This window comes from Physeter macrocephalus, chromosome 15, assembly GCF_002837175.3.
Source record: "Physeter macrocephalus isolate SW-GA chromosome 15, ASM283717v5, whole genome shotgun sequence".
NCBI lineage: Eukaryota > Metazoa > Chordata > Mammalia > Artiodactyla > Physeteridae > Physeter > Physeter macrocephalus.
Genome location: NC_041228.1, coordinates 56,909,976 through 56,926,818, shown reverse-complemented (window position 1 = coordinate 56,926,818; position 16,843 = coordinate 56,909,976).

The window sequence follows — 16,843 nt, the reverse complement described above, 5'->3', positions numbered from 1 at the left end:
GAATTGGAATGTTAGGAAATACGATCTTGCATTTCAGCCATTTTTTTTTAAATCGAAAGGTTTTTTAATTTGAACTAGTTCACTATTTTTTTTTTTTTTTTTAATAAACAAACAAGAAAACCCTCATTCATTTGGTTTACACTTCAGGGAAAGGATACTTGGGATTTGACTTAGTTTGGGAGTTCAACAAATTAGCTTGATGTATCCCAGTTAAATTGTTCACGGTTTGATTTGGTTCAGGTTCAAGCATAAAACCCTAAAATGCTGGAAAAGGTGAGTTGGTGTAAACAGGTTTCTCTGAGTGGGACTAATGCATGCTCTAATTACGGGGATACGTTCCTAGAATGGCAGAAACTCAAGGTCATCTTAGTAATAAAACAAAATGAGTGATTTTCACTGAAATGAATGGCTTATCAGCCACTGGATTTCCTAGTGTATATAGCTTCCTGAACAAAATCATGACAAACTGTGTACGTGTGATTTCTAAGCACTGTTATATCTCTCTTTGCTTTTTTTCTAAATGAATTCCCTTTCCAATGAGATCAGTATTTCTCAAAGTATGAGCCCTAGACCATCACTTGGAATTTGTCAGAAATGCAAAGTTTTGACCCTCACGCCAGATCTACTAATTTAGAAATTCCTATGGGTGGGCCCAGCAATCTGTGGCTTAACAAGCCCTCCAGGTGATTCTAATGTACAATAAAGCTTGAGAACCACTGACTTAGATTTTATGTTTTTTGAAGTCAAGTCCTATCTAGTATTTCTGCATTGGGATTGGGATCTACTCAAAGATCATGCTGATATAATTAATTTCATGTGTGTGTCAGTGACAAGCTAACAGGGGCAACTGATGGAGTGACCAAAGACATAAGTGACAGAGGTAGTGTTTGAACTTGGACAACATAACTCCAGAGTTTAGCTTCCTAACCATGAGGCTAGAATGCCTCTCTAATGGCCACACAGAGGGGAGGCACAAAAACATATGAAACCCTGAGCAAAACTTGAGAAATAATATTCACATAAACTTTTTAACCTTCAAACATGTTTAATACAAGAAGTATCTATTTAGAATAATACACATTTGTTTCATTAGTTTACCCAGTAGAAAAAGTCAAGACCCAATTTTGCTAATTCACATCTAAATTTTCAAGCACAAGTTTCTGGTTATCCTGTAACTAAATAAGTTTTCACGTTTTTGTTCTTGAAAGCCAATTCTTTGTTTAATGAGAAGCAGGCAGAGCTGCACACAGAGTACAGCTACAGTCTGTGATAAAGCCACGTACACCTAGTTCCTAATCATTCCAAATATGTTTAATTATATATCTGGCTTTCGTATTTCTTTCACTAGGACAATAGATCTGTTTTATTATATATGTATGTATTTTTGCCTGGAGCCACAGCTTCCTGAGAAAGCACCAAATGGACAGGAGAAGCAGGAATGGGGATGGCTTGGGGTTTCTAATCTAGGGATTCCCTTAGTCGGAAACTAATGATGTTTCACAATGCAGGCACATCTTTAATCTCTCAATGAATAATGTATAATGGTTTAGAGAAAGATGTAAGAAAAGATCCCTATGTTCCAAAACCAGTAATTTGGGAGTTATGCTAGTTCCTCCCTCTCTCGCCCCTAAACACAATCTGTCACCAAGCCCTACCGATTCTAGCTGCCAAACTAGTCTCTTTCCTTTGCAGTCTCATTACAACCGCCTTAATTTAGGACCTAGACTCAGTTGGTCTTCCTTTCCCCTGCTCACTTTTGCCTCACTGTCATGACAGCTATACTTTTCTTAATATATTGTTTCTCTATTTTAAATGTCACCACCGGGATGTCCCTGGTGACGCAGTGGTTAAGAATCCGCCTGCCAATGCAGGGGACATGGGTTCGAGCCCTGGTCCGGGAAGATCCCACATGCCGCAGAGCAACTAAGCCCGTGCGCCACAACTGCTGAGCCCGTGTGCCACAACTACTGAAGCCTGTGTGCCTAGAGCCCGTGCTCCGAATAAAATACATAAATTAATTAATTAACCCCCCCCCCGCAAAATAGTAACATTTTAAATGTCACCACCAACCTCTCCCATTCCCCACCTGATTAAGTCCTCAGCAAGCTTACCTCCTATCTCCCCATTGCTCTAACTATATTCCAGTAATTTGCTGTACAAGCCAATCTGCTTCATACCTTCTAGGCTTTGCTTCCTACCCATTTCCTCTGCCTGGAATTCCCTTTTTCCTCCTAGACAAAGAGGGCAAACTGTTGTATTTCTCTCAAAACCTAGTTCAAAGGGAGTCTTTCTAGCTCCACATGCAGGGATTTCTCTATGTATTACAATTCCTACCTTATATGGGATCTCACAATCCATCTCTGAGTATTTTAGTTTTTTATTTGTATGCCTCGTTCAGTTAGGATTTCCAGACATTGCACAAAATGCCTGACACAAAATAGGCACACATAAGTTAAGGAATAATTGCATTCATCAGAACTGTATAATAGTCTATAGCTATGATAAACGCTTTTAGGTGTGGATAAAACCTGAAAATGTTTTATCTCCCATAAAATGTTTTCAAAAGCCAGATGCTTGGAGTTCAAATAACTTTATCACCTCTCTCTCCTGTAGCATTTGTTCACTCTTTGTCTTCTTTTTAAAACTAATTTATTTATTTATTTACTTTTGGCTGCATTGGGTCTTTGTTGCTGTGCACGAGCTTTCTCTAGTGGCGGAGAGCAGGGGCTGCTCTTCATTGTGGTGCACAGGCTTCTCATTGCAGTGGCTTCTCGTTGTGGAGCACAGGCTCTAGGTGTGCTGGCTTCAGTAGTTGCAGCACACAGCCTTCAGTAGTTGTGGCTCGTTGGCTCAGTAGCTGTGCATGGGCTTTGTGGCTCCGTGGCATGTGGGATCTTCCCGGACCAGGGCTCGAACCCGTGTCCCCTGCATTGGCAGGCAGATTCTTAACCACTGCACCACCAGGGAAGTCCCTCACTCTTTGTCTTGAGTCATGGAGTAAGTGCAAAAATTATTTCATCTACCGCAAGTCTTCCTGTTGTTGAAGTTATGTCGATAGGGCGTAATGGAATCAGAGAAAAACTAGCTGACCAATTTATTTGCCTTATTCTGCTGTCGTCCCGTGTTTCAGTTGTCTGGTCCAGATAAGCCTAGGCGTATCCAAGAAATTTGATTTTGGAAATGAACTTGAACTGCCTAGATTATTAGGCAGAACTGTTAACCTCAACAGTCAAATTATAAACGTTTGAGATATAAAACAAAATGCAAATGTATTAATTAACAGTGCAAGATTTAGACATGTTCAAAGGCCTTGCTATTTCTATCCACTCCTGCCTTCAACAGGAAGTAAAATTAGAAATCAGAGGGCTGTTTGTTGAGTGTGAACTTGGAACAAGGGGAAACTGCCAGTCTCCTGAGATATTTCTTCCAGACCAGAAAAAAGCCAGATGAACTATCCCTGCCTTCACTGTAACAGAAAACACTTATCTTCTGGGACCTGGACATACTGTGTCTGGCAGAGTAAATGATTTTCCCCTGGACAATGCAGGAGAAATATGACCAACTTTCTGTTTTGGGGGATGGGTTTGGTCACTCTCATTGCCTAGCTTCTTGCCTTCTGCTAACAATTTTGTTTTGTTTTGTTTAAACAAGATGTAATAAACAGTGACCTCAGAACGCACCCCCTCTCACTCTTGACTTTCTCAACCACTTTCGCTACTTGGCCCTTTGTCCTGATCTGGCCTTGTTATCCTAGTTATGATTTTCACTTTCTCTTGATCACCTTTCAGATAGACCAGGGAATAAAAATAAGCAGTCACCCTGATAAGATTTTGGATGGTCGCAGTTTTCTCAGGCATCTAATTATGATCTGTCTTCTCTATAGAAGACAGGTCTCATCCTTCATATTTTTAACTTACTGATTTTATTCTTAGGGAATAACATTCTGGATGTACCTAACAGTAGTTCCCTAGATACTGACTATACTTGACACATGATGGTCTTGACAACTACTGCCCCAAGATAATTTTTTGAAAAGGAAGAGGCAAATTTAAACATGAAGAGCTGAATCTTTCTCATAATTATCCTTCAAAACACTTCCCTTTCTGCCCCCACTTAAAAACAGAAGATGGGAGGCGACCTTCATAAGGTTATACTGCGGGGGGGCTTCCCTGGTGGCGCAGTGGTTGAGAATCCACCTGCCAAGGCAGGGGACACAGGTTCGAGCCCTGGTCTGGGAAGATCCCACGTGCCGTGGAGCAACTAAGCCTGTGCGCCACAGCTACTGGGCCCATGCGCCACAACTACTGAAGTCCACACACCTAGAGCCCGTGCTCTGCAGCAAGAGGAGCCACCGCAATGAGAAGCCTGAGCACCGCAACGAAGAGTAGCCCCCGCTCACCACAACTAGAGAGAGCCCATGCGCAGCAACGATGCCCCAATGCAGCCAAAAATAAATAAATTTATTATTTTTTTAAAAGTTCTATTAGATAGAATTAGTCACCGCCAAAGGCTAGCAAGAGAGGCTCTCTGTTCACATCGCCTCCCGCGGTGTTTTTCTGTGGTTGCAGAGGCTCAGAAGAGAGTGTGTGTGCAGGTATTCTTTGTGGGGCTCTGGGGTTGACTTCATTTTTTTTTTTTTTTTTTTAATTCCACTCTTGGGATGCCTGACTTTTTGGTTGGCCACAATTATTCATGGCCTTGAAGGGCATAACTTGTTCATTATCTGCATTATCTTTCACATCTGTACAATAGGAATCAATATACTTGGTCTTGATCTACTATACAGGTATAAACTAAGGTCAGCTCCTAAGAAGAAATAAATTATTCAGTGTCTTCTTTTTCTTAAGGTTTTAATCCTGGTTGCTGAATTTGGGGCACTTTCCTGAAATGTGATTCTAATTTTTCATATAATACACATACACAAAAAAACTAAGCCTCTTTCAGTACGTGACTCACAACTTTCTTCTACCCACGTGCAACTTTAAAAAATACCTTTATATACGCGTATTTTGGTGTTTAACTCTACTCTACCTGGCGACTTAGAAATATTAAGTAGGGAGTTCCCTGGTGGCCTAGTGGTTAGGATTCCAGGCTTTCACTGCCATGGCCTGGGTTCAGTCCCTTGTCGGGGAACTGAGATCCCGCCAGCTGCGCGGCCAAAATAAATAAGTAAATAAACAAATAAAACCCTCGGTTGTTCCTGGGAGGATCACTTGTTTTGGGGACCCTTTTCAATAGATTTACTACCCTCCTACCCAGCCTAGATTTCTGATTCTTCCTCCTCCTCATCGCAAAAGAGTTATACATCTGTGCTAGGGACCATACAGAGAACACTAAAGGAAATGGGCTTTATCTTTAAGAAGTTTACATTTTTACAGAATACACTGATATGTAACATATGAAGAGCAAAAAAAGTAGAGTAAGTCGCTGTACAATTAGTAAAACAGATTTAGAATGTCTGTATGAGGGATAATTGTATTTAGGGTTCATAAAGATAGATTAGGCCGATGTTCCTCACTTAGACGTATAGGACAGGTGGCAATATAGCCCAGCGATGAAGAGGTGAGGATTGCAGCGAGATAGACCTGGGCTCATAGCCCAGCTCCACCACCTCCTCGCCATGTGACTCATTATGTGACAGCATCCTTTGGACCTTTGGCATTTAACTGATCTAAGCCTTCATTTCCTCTTCCGTAAAATGGGATTAATGAAAACTTCTTGTTTGTTTCTTAAATCATGTTAAGTCGTATAAAGCACTGAGCCCGGTGCCTGGACATAGTGAGAGCTCAACAAATAGTTGTGGTTTCGAATTACAATGCTTTGTATTTATTCAAACAGTTTTCCGATACATCGTCTCACTTGATCTGGACACCAATTTGGTAGAGAAGATGAGATAGGTATTATATACCCCTCACAACCCCCTACACTCACATCCACCTTCCGATTAGATGAGGAAGCAGAGACACAGAAAATGGAAATGACTCGCTCAAGTTAGTGACAGAGCCAGTACAAACACTGGTCTAGAACTCTTTCTACCCCATCTCACCAAATAGGAGGCCCGGCCACAGGCGTTCTCGGGTCTAGACAGAGTGACGTCATGTAAACAATGACTGCTTTCTGACTAGCCTAGGAAAACATGAAAGCTTTCAAGGACTATCTGAATGGCGATTAAAGGGTAACTTTTGGATGAGGTGAGGGATTGGTACCTAGCTCTGCTCAGGGAAAAGCTTACCAGAGGTGTATTCTAAGGGGATAAATCCTAATCCTAAAGAAAATTTTATCAAATGTGCCTTAGGAGAATAGAGATGTATCCATTTTTTCTATACAACATGGATATTACCCACTCACAGAACTGTAATAAAGATTAACTTGGGTAAAATGCATAAAAGAATTTGTACAGGGTTTCCCTGGTGGCGCAGTGGTTGAGGGTCTGCCTGCTGATGCAGAGGACGCGGGTTCGTGCCCCGGTCCGGGAGGATCCCACGTGCCGCGGAGCGGCTGGGCCCGTGAGCCATGGTCGCTGAGCCTGCGAGTCCAGAGCCTGTGCTCCGCAACCCGAGAGGCCACAGCAGTGAGAGGCCAGCGTACCGAAAAAAAAAAAAAAAAAAAAAAAAAAAAAAAGAATTTGTACATAGAGCTGTTAGAGAAGCTAAGGTTGAGAGGCCACAGCAGTGAGAGGCCAGCGTACCGAAAAAAAAAAAAAAAAAAGAATTTGTACATAGAGCTGTTAGAGAAGCTAAGGCTCTGGAAATAAAGAAAATAGGAAAAATCTGGCTCCTCTATTCTTTTTCTTTTTGATATATCCTACCCCACATCATGTAAAACACTTTTACTTTGTTAGATTGGCTGAATTTACATTAATTAGGGATTCACTTGGGCTAATAGGCAACTATTTTTTTTTAACAGTATGAGGACTTTTTTTTTTTTTTAATAAAGTTATTTATTTATTTATTTTTGGCTGTGTTGGGTCTTCGTTGCTGCATGGGGGCTTTCTCTAGTTGCGGCGAGCAGGGGGCTACTCTTCTTTGCTGTGTGTGGGCTTCTCTCATTGCGGTGGCTTCTCTTGTTGCGGAGCACGGGCTCTAGGCGTGCGGGCTTCAGTAGTTGTGGCTCTCGGGCTCTAGAGAGCAGGCTCAGTAGTTGTGGCTCAAGGACTTAGTTGCTCTGCGGCATGTGGGATCTTCCTGGACCAGGGATCGAACTCGTGTCCTCTGTATTGGCAGGCAGCTTCTTAACCACTGTGCCACCAGGGAAGTCCCAATGGGCAACGATTTTTTAAAAAAATACTTATTTGTTTGACTGCTCCTGGTCTTAATTGTGGCACTCGGGATCTTCGTTGCAGCATGTGGGCTCTTAGTTGCGGCATGCTGGCTCTAGTTCCCCGTCCAGGGATCGAACCCAGGCCCCCTGCATTGAGAGTGCGGAGTCTTAACCAGGGCACCACCAGGGAAGTCCCAATAGGCAATCATTTTTAAGGTACACATGGTTTTGAAGTTTACTTACCAGCCATTCATAGATTAATATATTGTTTAATCAGATTGCTTTCCTAATTTTTAAATGACACCGAAGAAAACAGAAGAATTTTGGCAAGGAGAGGAGGCAGGCAATTTGAGGATAAAGAGTAATTTTGGGAGTATGCAATATTGGGGTCAGTCAACTAGTAGGTACTCAAGTAATCTGAGAACAGAGGACTCTCAGAGCAGAGAGTTGCAGAGAAGGAGATGGTAGAGTCCCAAAATTATTGTATGGCAAGATAATTTTCCAGAGTTATGCCTGTATCCAGAGAAAGTACGGAAGTATTTTTCTTCTTCACATTCCTCTTGCATAAGGGGGCCCTTATGCATCCTATAATTTTAACTTAAGGTACCACTCACTGTTATTTGACTACATAATGGCTAAACAGATATTTGTGGGCTGGCCTGGCAGGTTATATTGTTTCTACGGGAAAATGATTGCTGAGTTTTAAATAAGCAGACTAAAAAAATCACATTTTTTTTAACTTAGGAAATGCCTGTGTTTATATTATACATATTGATATGGCGTGCTGATGTCTTTAAACAAGAAACAGGCAGCTATAACAGCGTTTATTCCTTAGCTCTCTCAAAATGGGGTACACGTCTTGATTTCTACTGTTATTGGCCAGAGTATTTTTCTGTATTACTTTTATTTTTTAAAATATTTCTTCCTTCCTTCCTTTCTTTCTCCCTCTCCCACCCCCGCTTCTTTCTTTCTTTCTTTTGCCTGCACCAGGTCTTAGCTGTGGCATGCAGACTGTTAGTTGTCCCAAGCATGCTGGATCTAGTTCCCCCTCTAGGGATCGAACCTAAGCCCCCTGAATTGGGAGCACAGAGTCTTACCCACTGGACCACCAGGGAAGTCCCTGTATTACTTTTTTTTTTTTTTTTTTTTTTTTTTTGTGGTATGCGGGCCTCCCTCTGCTGTGGTCTCTCCCGTTGCGGAGCACAGGCTCCGGACGCGCAGGCTCAGCGGCCACGGCTCACGGGCCCAGCCGCTCCGCGGCATGTGGGATCCTCCCAGACCGGGGCGCGAACCCGGTTCCCCTGCATCGGCAGGCGGACGCGCAAACACTGCGCCACCAGGGAAGCCCCAGTATTTTTTAAGGATAGTTCTGGTTGTTTATTTGCATCCAATTGATTTAGAGAAATTGTTCAAAATAAGGAGACCATCTTCTGAAAATATCTAGTCTAATGCTTCACAAATAGAATGTTGAATAAATTTAGGTATTTTTTTAATAGAATTGGACAGCAATATCTACTGGAACTCTTTGCCAGTCATCAAGCTCTCCTAAAGATACTTGATTTCTTTTTCTGAATACACTTTCTTCTTAACTTATTTGTAACTCTGATTGTAGATCCCCAAATATGCATGGCACCATATTCAGTATAAAAATTTCAGAGCAAATGACATTTATTTGGCATTAGCCTTATCCTAGCTGATTTCCTTCATTTTTCATTGAATTTAAGTCAAGTTTACCAAATTGTGAGTTAATCTGAGGCAGCTTCTAAAGTATCACATTAACACTGAAGACATTTAAATACAAGTAACTGGCATTTTACAATGGCCTCTGGAATTGGTTTCTTTGCTTTCAAGCTGCCATCAGCAGTCAAGTCTCAATACAATAGCCAATGTGATATATATATTTTTAATTAGGTTGTGTCATTTTCCAGCTTAAATCCTGCCAAGCGCTGACAATTGTGCTTAAAATAAAATCCAAATCTCTTACCATGACCTAGGAGGATCTCTTTTCTTGTCCTTGTCCAGTTTACCCCCTTTTTTGTTCTTCTTCCATTCATTTCTAGATTCCAAACCCCCTGGCTCCTCTGTGTTTCTCAAGGAAGTTTAGCCTGTTCCTTACCCCGGTCTTTGCACTGTAACTTCCGTCAGATGCCTGACTCCTGGATTTCACAAATCTGGCTGCTTCTCTTTCTGCAGATCTCAGTCATTCCCTGATCATCTCTGTAATGTGGCCCCCAGACCACCTAGTTTCTCTCTAGAATATGATCCTGTCTTTTTTCCTTCATGGGATTTGCACTGAGTACAGTTATTTTAATGCTGATTTTTTTTAAAAAATTATTTATTTATTTATTTTTGGCTGCGTCAGGTCTTAGTTGCCACATGCAGGATCTTTTGTTGTAGCACCAGGGCTTCTCTCTAGCTGTGGTGTGTGGGCTCCAGAGCGCTCAGGTTCAGTAGTTGCACACATGGACTCTCTACTTGTGGCACACGGGCTCCAGAGGGCCTGGGCTATAGCTGTGGGCCTAGCTGCCCCGCAGCAGGGATGATCATAATCCCCCAACCAGGGATCGAACCCGCGTCCCCCACATTGGAAGGTGGACTCCTAACCACTGGACCATCCGGGAAGTCCCTGAGTACAGTTATTTTATTTACAGCTATCACTCCGTCTTTACCTTCCCACCAGAATTTAAGCTCTATGGCAGCAGGGATCTTGCCTTGTTCTTAAACACTGTCACTGAGAATTGTTCTGGTGCATATGGTAGTTAAACTGATGATATTTTAAACTCTTATAACCTATATTTTAGAATAGGAGACTTTAAGTACTATAAAGTATAACCTTTTCATGTTATAGATGATAAAACATAGAGAGATTAAAAAACATATTTGGTAAGTTATAAGACCAGTACTAGAATCCAGTTTTCCCAACTCCACAACTTCACATGACCTCTCGATTATAGCTGGCTGCCCTGAATTCTCCCCAGTTCTTCGGCTAGCTTGATCATATTTCTCCTCTTCCTTCCTTATACACTTTTTTCTAAGCTACTGTTTTCTTCGTTCATTGCTGCTAACATAACTTATTTATTTCTGAAGCTTACTAGCTTTATTATTAACTCTATGATGCACTTTGTGATGCTAGTTATGAAGACTATCTTATGAAAATAAACGGTAACATGTGAAAAAAGCCACAGTGTACAGCAGTACCGCACACAGTGCATATAACAAAGGCTCAGTTGTGCTGTTTCAGGGAAGAGTCAATAATTAGTAACACATTTCTAAAGGTCTCTCTTGCATAATTTTTGTGTCCAGATGTCTATGACATTTGGGTTCTAAAATAGAGTTCCAAATACCACACATTCATGCACATTTTCCAAGAATAATTGGATGATTTTTGAATCTTTCTATTTAATAAACATCAGGACTAAAGATGGGCTACTTCACAATATCAAATTTATTCGTTTTAAACATCCATTTCGGTGTGGAAAGTGTTTGGAACAAACACAATTAAAAGAGTGCCAGATTGTAAATCCTTTGAAGTTTTTGTTTATGACATGTCTCTTCCAACTGCTAGTAGCGTAAAAATGGAAAGTAATTTACATAAAATTTTTCAATTCACATGTTCTTGGAGATGAACTTTTTCTTTTCTTTTTCTTTTTTGTTTGAGTTTAACTATTAACGATTCCCTCAAAACCCTTTGGTGGATCCCCACGGCCTGGAGTATAAAATCCAAGCACCCTAATACGGTACAAGCTCCTTTTCCTGCATCTGGCCCTGCCTACCTCTCCATCTTCAATAGTTTCCACTCCTCCAAGGTTTATGCTCCAGGAACACTGAACTGCTTGTGATTCCTGGAACACAGTGGAATGCTTCTTTTTTCAGTGCCTCTGTCCATGCTGTGCCCTTTCTGTCCACGTCTCCCAGCTTAGTCCTGTGCACCTTTAAGTTCCGGTTCATGCGCCACTTCCTGTAGGAAACCATCTCAAGTTGGGTGATGTGGTCCTAGGGAGCACAACGCCTCCACTGCATGACACTGAATTGTAACTAACGGTTTATTCGTGTGTCCTGTTGGGCCGTGGACTACTAAAGGGGGCTCACATTTGTCTCCATGCCATTTAGTAGGATTTAAATAAAAGAAAAATGAATAAATAAGGGATTTTTTGCATAGAAAAATTAAATTACAAAAAAGCAAAGGTTAGACTTCAGTGATTGCTAGGTGCAAGAAAACCTCAATTAATTAGAACCAGCTAACTGCCTGGATTTACTGGATTTTTTGAAGAGAGAAGATTTACACTGTTGACGCTTAAAAAAATCTTAGGAAAAAAATGGTTTTACCAAGGATCTCTTACAAATGAATGAAAGAATGAAAAAACAGTTTCTAGGGTATGTCATAGCATAAGCAAGATTTAGCACAAGCTTCTCAAACTTCTATGTCTATTTCAGCGGCTGCCAATCCTACGAGAACTGGGGTTCCTCAAAATAATTAAAAATGATCTTTAATCTACTACTGCAACCTGAGTATCTATGTATACATAATATAATAATGGTGCTATATGAATATTTTAAATGTATGTTGATATTTGAGGTTAATAAGATATAAAACCATTTAAAGCAATACTTGATTCACAGAACCAATGTCATTATATATTTTCTCAATCCTTGTATTCAGACATTCACTTGACAAATATATATTGGGAGCCTCTTGTGTGCCAGGCCCTGTGCAGGTCCTGGGAATTCAACAGGGAACAAGTTAGTTGTGGCTCCTGCCCTTAAGATATTTACAGTCTAGTAAGAAAGAGATAAACAACACATTGAATGAGCCCTAGGAGAAGAAAACTGGGAGCTATGTTAGAAACCAATAGGAGAGAAGAAAATATATTCAAAGAAGACTTCCAGGGAAGTGATTTTAGATTGAAATCTAAAGATTAAGAAGCAGCCAGCAGGGAAAGAGTTGAGGGAACAGCATTCCACATAGAGGGATCAGCTTGTGCAAAGAAAGGTCCAGTCAAGAAAGAACCTCAAATGTTTTGAGGAACAGAAATAAGTCCTTTGTATTGATATGTAGCACACTAGGCAAGGAGTGAGGTAGAGCTGGGGACAAAACCAGCTCATTCAGTTTGGGGCATCGGAAGTATCAGACTTCCCTCTAAATCACAGTGGGAAAAAAGTGGAAAGGAGTAGGCTACTCACTGTCTATCTAAATTACTTAATACAGTACTAACTTGTGCTGCGTGTAAATAAGCACTTAATTGTGTTTCCCAGATACCCAAGTATTCTTTATGAAATTATTTATCTTCCAGAATACAGAAAGAACACTGGAATACTGAACATTTCCCCAAAATGTGAATAATTTATTCTAACAGATCTAATCAAGTGTGTATTGATAGAAGCTTGGACTTACACGACACCCTCCTCAACCAACCATAAATGAATAACCACAGAAAAGAAAGGGCAATTTTTTTCTTTTTCTTTAACTCTGGCCACACTGGTTCCAAGTGGCAACATTTTGTCCAATTGTTTCTTGTCCTGGCCATGAAATGTCAAAAGAGTTGTGACTTGAGATAGAGCTCATGACAGAAGCAGATGCATTTAGCCAGGGATGGATACAGTCTTCATTCTTGAATTCCAGAGGATCACTATACTGTTTGCTCTAAATTCATTCTCATTGTTTATTCTCACATAAGCTGAATTTTCGTGCCCCCCGAGGTATTTTTCCAAATGAGGAGGAGGATATGTTTCCACATCCTTTTGTGTTTGAAACACAGTCTCAAACTTAAAATAAGAATATGGTGATCATAAACATACCTTAATGAATGTCTACATAGTATTTTATGATTTTTAAACACCTTCATCCATTTGTGACTGCATGGATCCCATAACTGGAGGCATTTGCCCTCTACAGTACTCTGAGGAGATTGAGAAATCAGCTGTCAGTGATTTCCCTGGGGTCTCTGGAGCTTTGGTGATGTAAGCACTTTTCTTCATCATGTTAAATTTAGGAGGAAAGAAAAATCTGCTGAGTTTGTGTTTTTTATGGCAATAAGCCAATTTTCCTTTCCATATGTTGCTTGCCCTTGGGTACTCAGAAGGTACATGGTATTCATTTCCACTGAAGGAGAAGACTTAGAACATGGGGGAAAATTGAATGAGACAGGATAGTATGATTAGCTATTACTATGATCTGCCAAAGAATATAGAAATTAGGACTGGAGGCTGGGGATTAGGAAAGGGCACAGTCAGGCTGGCTTTCATGAGAGCATGTAGATTTTCTTGATTGGTTGTGCAAAGCAGGAAAGTTGGAACTGCAGGCTCTCACTGAGATCACACTCCAGTAGATTTCAGGCAAAGAAGCGAACCATCGTTGGGTTAAGTGCTCTGATGAGGGAAGTGGATATTACTGGGATGGTAGCCCATGTGAAGGACGTGGGGCCTGTGAGGAGGCAGGCTTTCTGGAGGAAGTCCTTTCTAAGCTGAGATCTAAATAATAAAAATGGAATTTCAGGGCTTTCCTGGTGGCGCAGTGGTTAAGAATCTGCCTGACAATGCAGAGGACACGGGTTCGAGCCCTGGTTTGGGAAGATGCCACATGCCGCGGAGCAACTAAGCCCGTGAGCCACAGCTACTGAGCCTGCGCGCGTAGAGCCTGTGCTCCACAACAAGAGAAGCCACGACAATGAGAAGCCCGCGCACCGCGATGAAGAGTAGCCCCCGCTAGCTGCAAACAGAGAAAGCCTGCGCACGGAAACGAAGACCCAACACAGCCAAAAATAAATAAATAACTAAATACATTTATTTAAAAAAAAAAAAAGGAATTTCAGGCACAGGAATGGGATGGGGTGAGCTAGAATGTGGAGCATGGAGGAGGAAGCGCTTCTGCAAAATATGGTTGAATGGGAGGTGCATTCCAGGAACTAAACGTAATTCAGTGTGCTGAAGCATACTGTGCAAAGAAGGGGGCAGGCAAGGGGGTGATTAAGAGAGGAGGTTGGAGCTATGTATCCATTTATTTGTTGCTGTTTTAAATTTTATTTATTTATTTATTTATTTTTGGCTGCTTTGGGTCTTCATTGCTGCACGCGGGCTTTCTCTAGTTGCGGTGAGCGGGGGCTACTCTTCGTCATGGCGCGTGAGCTTCTCATTGCGGTGGCTTCTCTTGTTGCGGAGCACAGGCTCTAGGCGCGCAGGCTTCAGTAGTTGTGACACGTGGGCTCAGTAGTTGTGACTAGCGGGCTCTAGAGCACAGGCGCAGTAGTTGTGGTGCACGGGCATGCACAGTTAGTTGCTCCGCAGCATGTGGGATCTTCCCGGACCAGGGATCGCACCCATGTCCCCTGCATTGGCAGGCGGATTCTTAAACACCGTGCCACCAGGGAAATCTCTATGTATCCATTTATGAAGGGCCTTCCAGGACAAGCTAAAGACTGATCTGAGGACAATGGGGACCCAATATGGATTTTAAGATGGAGAATGATCTTTTGAGAAAGATCAATTAGGCATCCTTGTAAAGAATGGATTGGAGGGCTCAGGAGGTAAATAGAAGCCAATAGAAAGCTCTTGCAATGACGCAGATGATAATGATGACCCGAACTAAGGTAGTCATAGTGGAGTGGGTAAAAGTGGATGGAGTTAGGAAGCGAAAATAATGAGAATTGATAAGTGGTTGGAAGAAAGAGGTGGAAGAAAGAAGGAGGCCTACGTTTGCCTAGTTTTCTGGTTTAAAGAGCTAGTAGAGGATGTGTCTTTTCTCCAGGAGGAAACCCAAGGCAGCTGGGTCAGTGTTCTTTGCACTAAGTCCTCTGTCTCAGATCACACTGGGTTGAGAGGGAAATCTGGGCAGCCAGAACGCAGCTATGAATCAGATACCACAGTTGTGATTTCCCAAGAAAGTACTGTTTTATGCCTGTTTTCCTGATATTTCATCTGGTTTAGCATTTTTCTAGAGAAGAGTGTCCTGTGTCCTGGTTTGGACCATAAATTATATTCACCCTACTTATGGGTAACTGCCCGTAGCAGGAAAAGTAAGTTAGTTCTTTTCTTCAACACACATTTTACCATTTTACCGGGGTTGCAGTCTTAAACTAGTGTGTAAAAGGGATGAGTTGCCTGGAATAATTTAGTAAAGAATCATTTTCATTTTTCATCTCATTTATCTGAGTAAAATTACTGTAGAAGGAATTCTAAGTTATACCTATCCTGATTGAAAAAAGTTCAAGTACTTGATGAACTTTGTTATTTCACCTCATCTTGCCATTTTATTTTTTCAATTGTGAGTGTAAGTGATTCTAAATTCTCCAAAGGCGGTTAGTAAACCACATGGACATGGCTACAGTATTATAAATGTTTTGCACAGCCGTTTTTTCATATAGATGTGATTTATGGTAGATGAGATTGTTTTTAGGATAGGAAGCCCCATTATAGCCTAAAGTGAATAGTTGATTTCAGGGCTATGGAAATAGAAGATAGTCAGGATGTCTGAACTTGGTGAAACCATTCTAGAACCCCGTCTTTAAAAAAAATCTCAAAATCTACCTAAATATTTTAATATAAACCCCTCATTTATACACTTACAGCCCATCTTCTCCTTCCAAAAAGTATATAAGATAGCTCCAAAAGATTCAGCCCCCATTAGAAACCAGTTTTTCACAGAAGTGGATATGTTTCTAACTGCAACTGTTTTTTGAAAGATGACTTTATACAGGCCACCCGGCTATTTCACTTTCAAACAGATTGCATTCCAAAAATGCGTTTGAGGGTTGGCTCTTTGAAAGTTGGAATTCATTTTTCTTTCAGAAACACTGTGATGGTCGCGTTCCCAGGCGAGTGCACAAAAACCTGGTCAACCTTGGATGTATACCGCTTGCTTGAATTCTGGGTCCTAAAAGTATTACTGAGGAGAGTGGAATGAAGACAGCTTTCTCCCATTTTCTCCGTAAAGAGAAAAATTCTAGAAAATGTGAAGGCTGTCTTGTTATCTCCATTTTTCCCTCTGTTCTCTCTCCTGCTGGTGTTTCTCCAGGCTGTCCCAAGTCCTCACTGCTTCCCCTCACTTGGACCTGTTCCAACTCCTTAAAAATGTCTTATTTTCTAATGATTGCTTCTTTCTTCCCTAGTAAAACTCTCAGGCACTCAAGTGGAGTTATCTTAATTTTCTATTAAAACCTTCTAACTGAACACCATATGTGAATGACTAATGGATTCTGAATATTTGCAGAGCTCTTTTTTAAAAAGATAAGGAATATATTATTACTTCAAACATGTATATTTTGGAGAGGAAGAATGTAATGCATTTTAATAGGGGAAATTCAGGTTAAGACAAGGTATTTTTGGACAAAGTTTCCAAAATTGGATTCTTTAAGTTCCCACTTTTATTTATTTTTAAATGTTCTTTGTTTGTTTGTTTGTTTGTTTGGGCTGATCGAATTGGGGCCCCAGCAGTGAAAGCACAGAGTCCTAACCACTGGACAACCGGGCAATTCCCATAAGTTCCTACTTTTATTTATTTGTTTATTTACAATTTCTGCCTTTACTTTTAACCTTTTTTTTTTTTTTTTTTTTTTTTTTTTTGCGGTACGCGGGCCTCTCACTGCTGGGG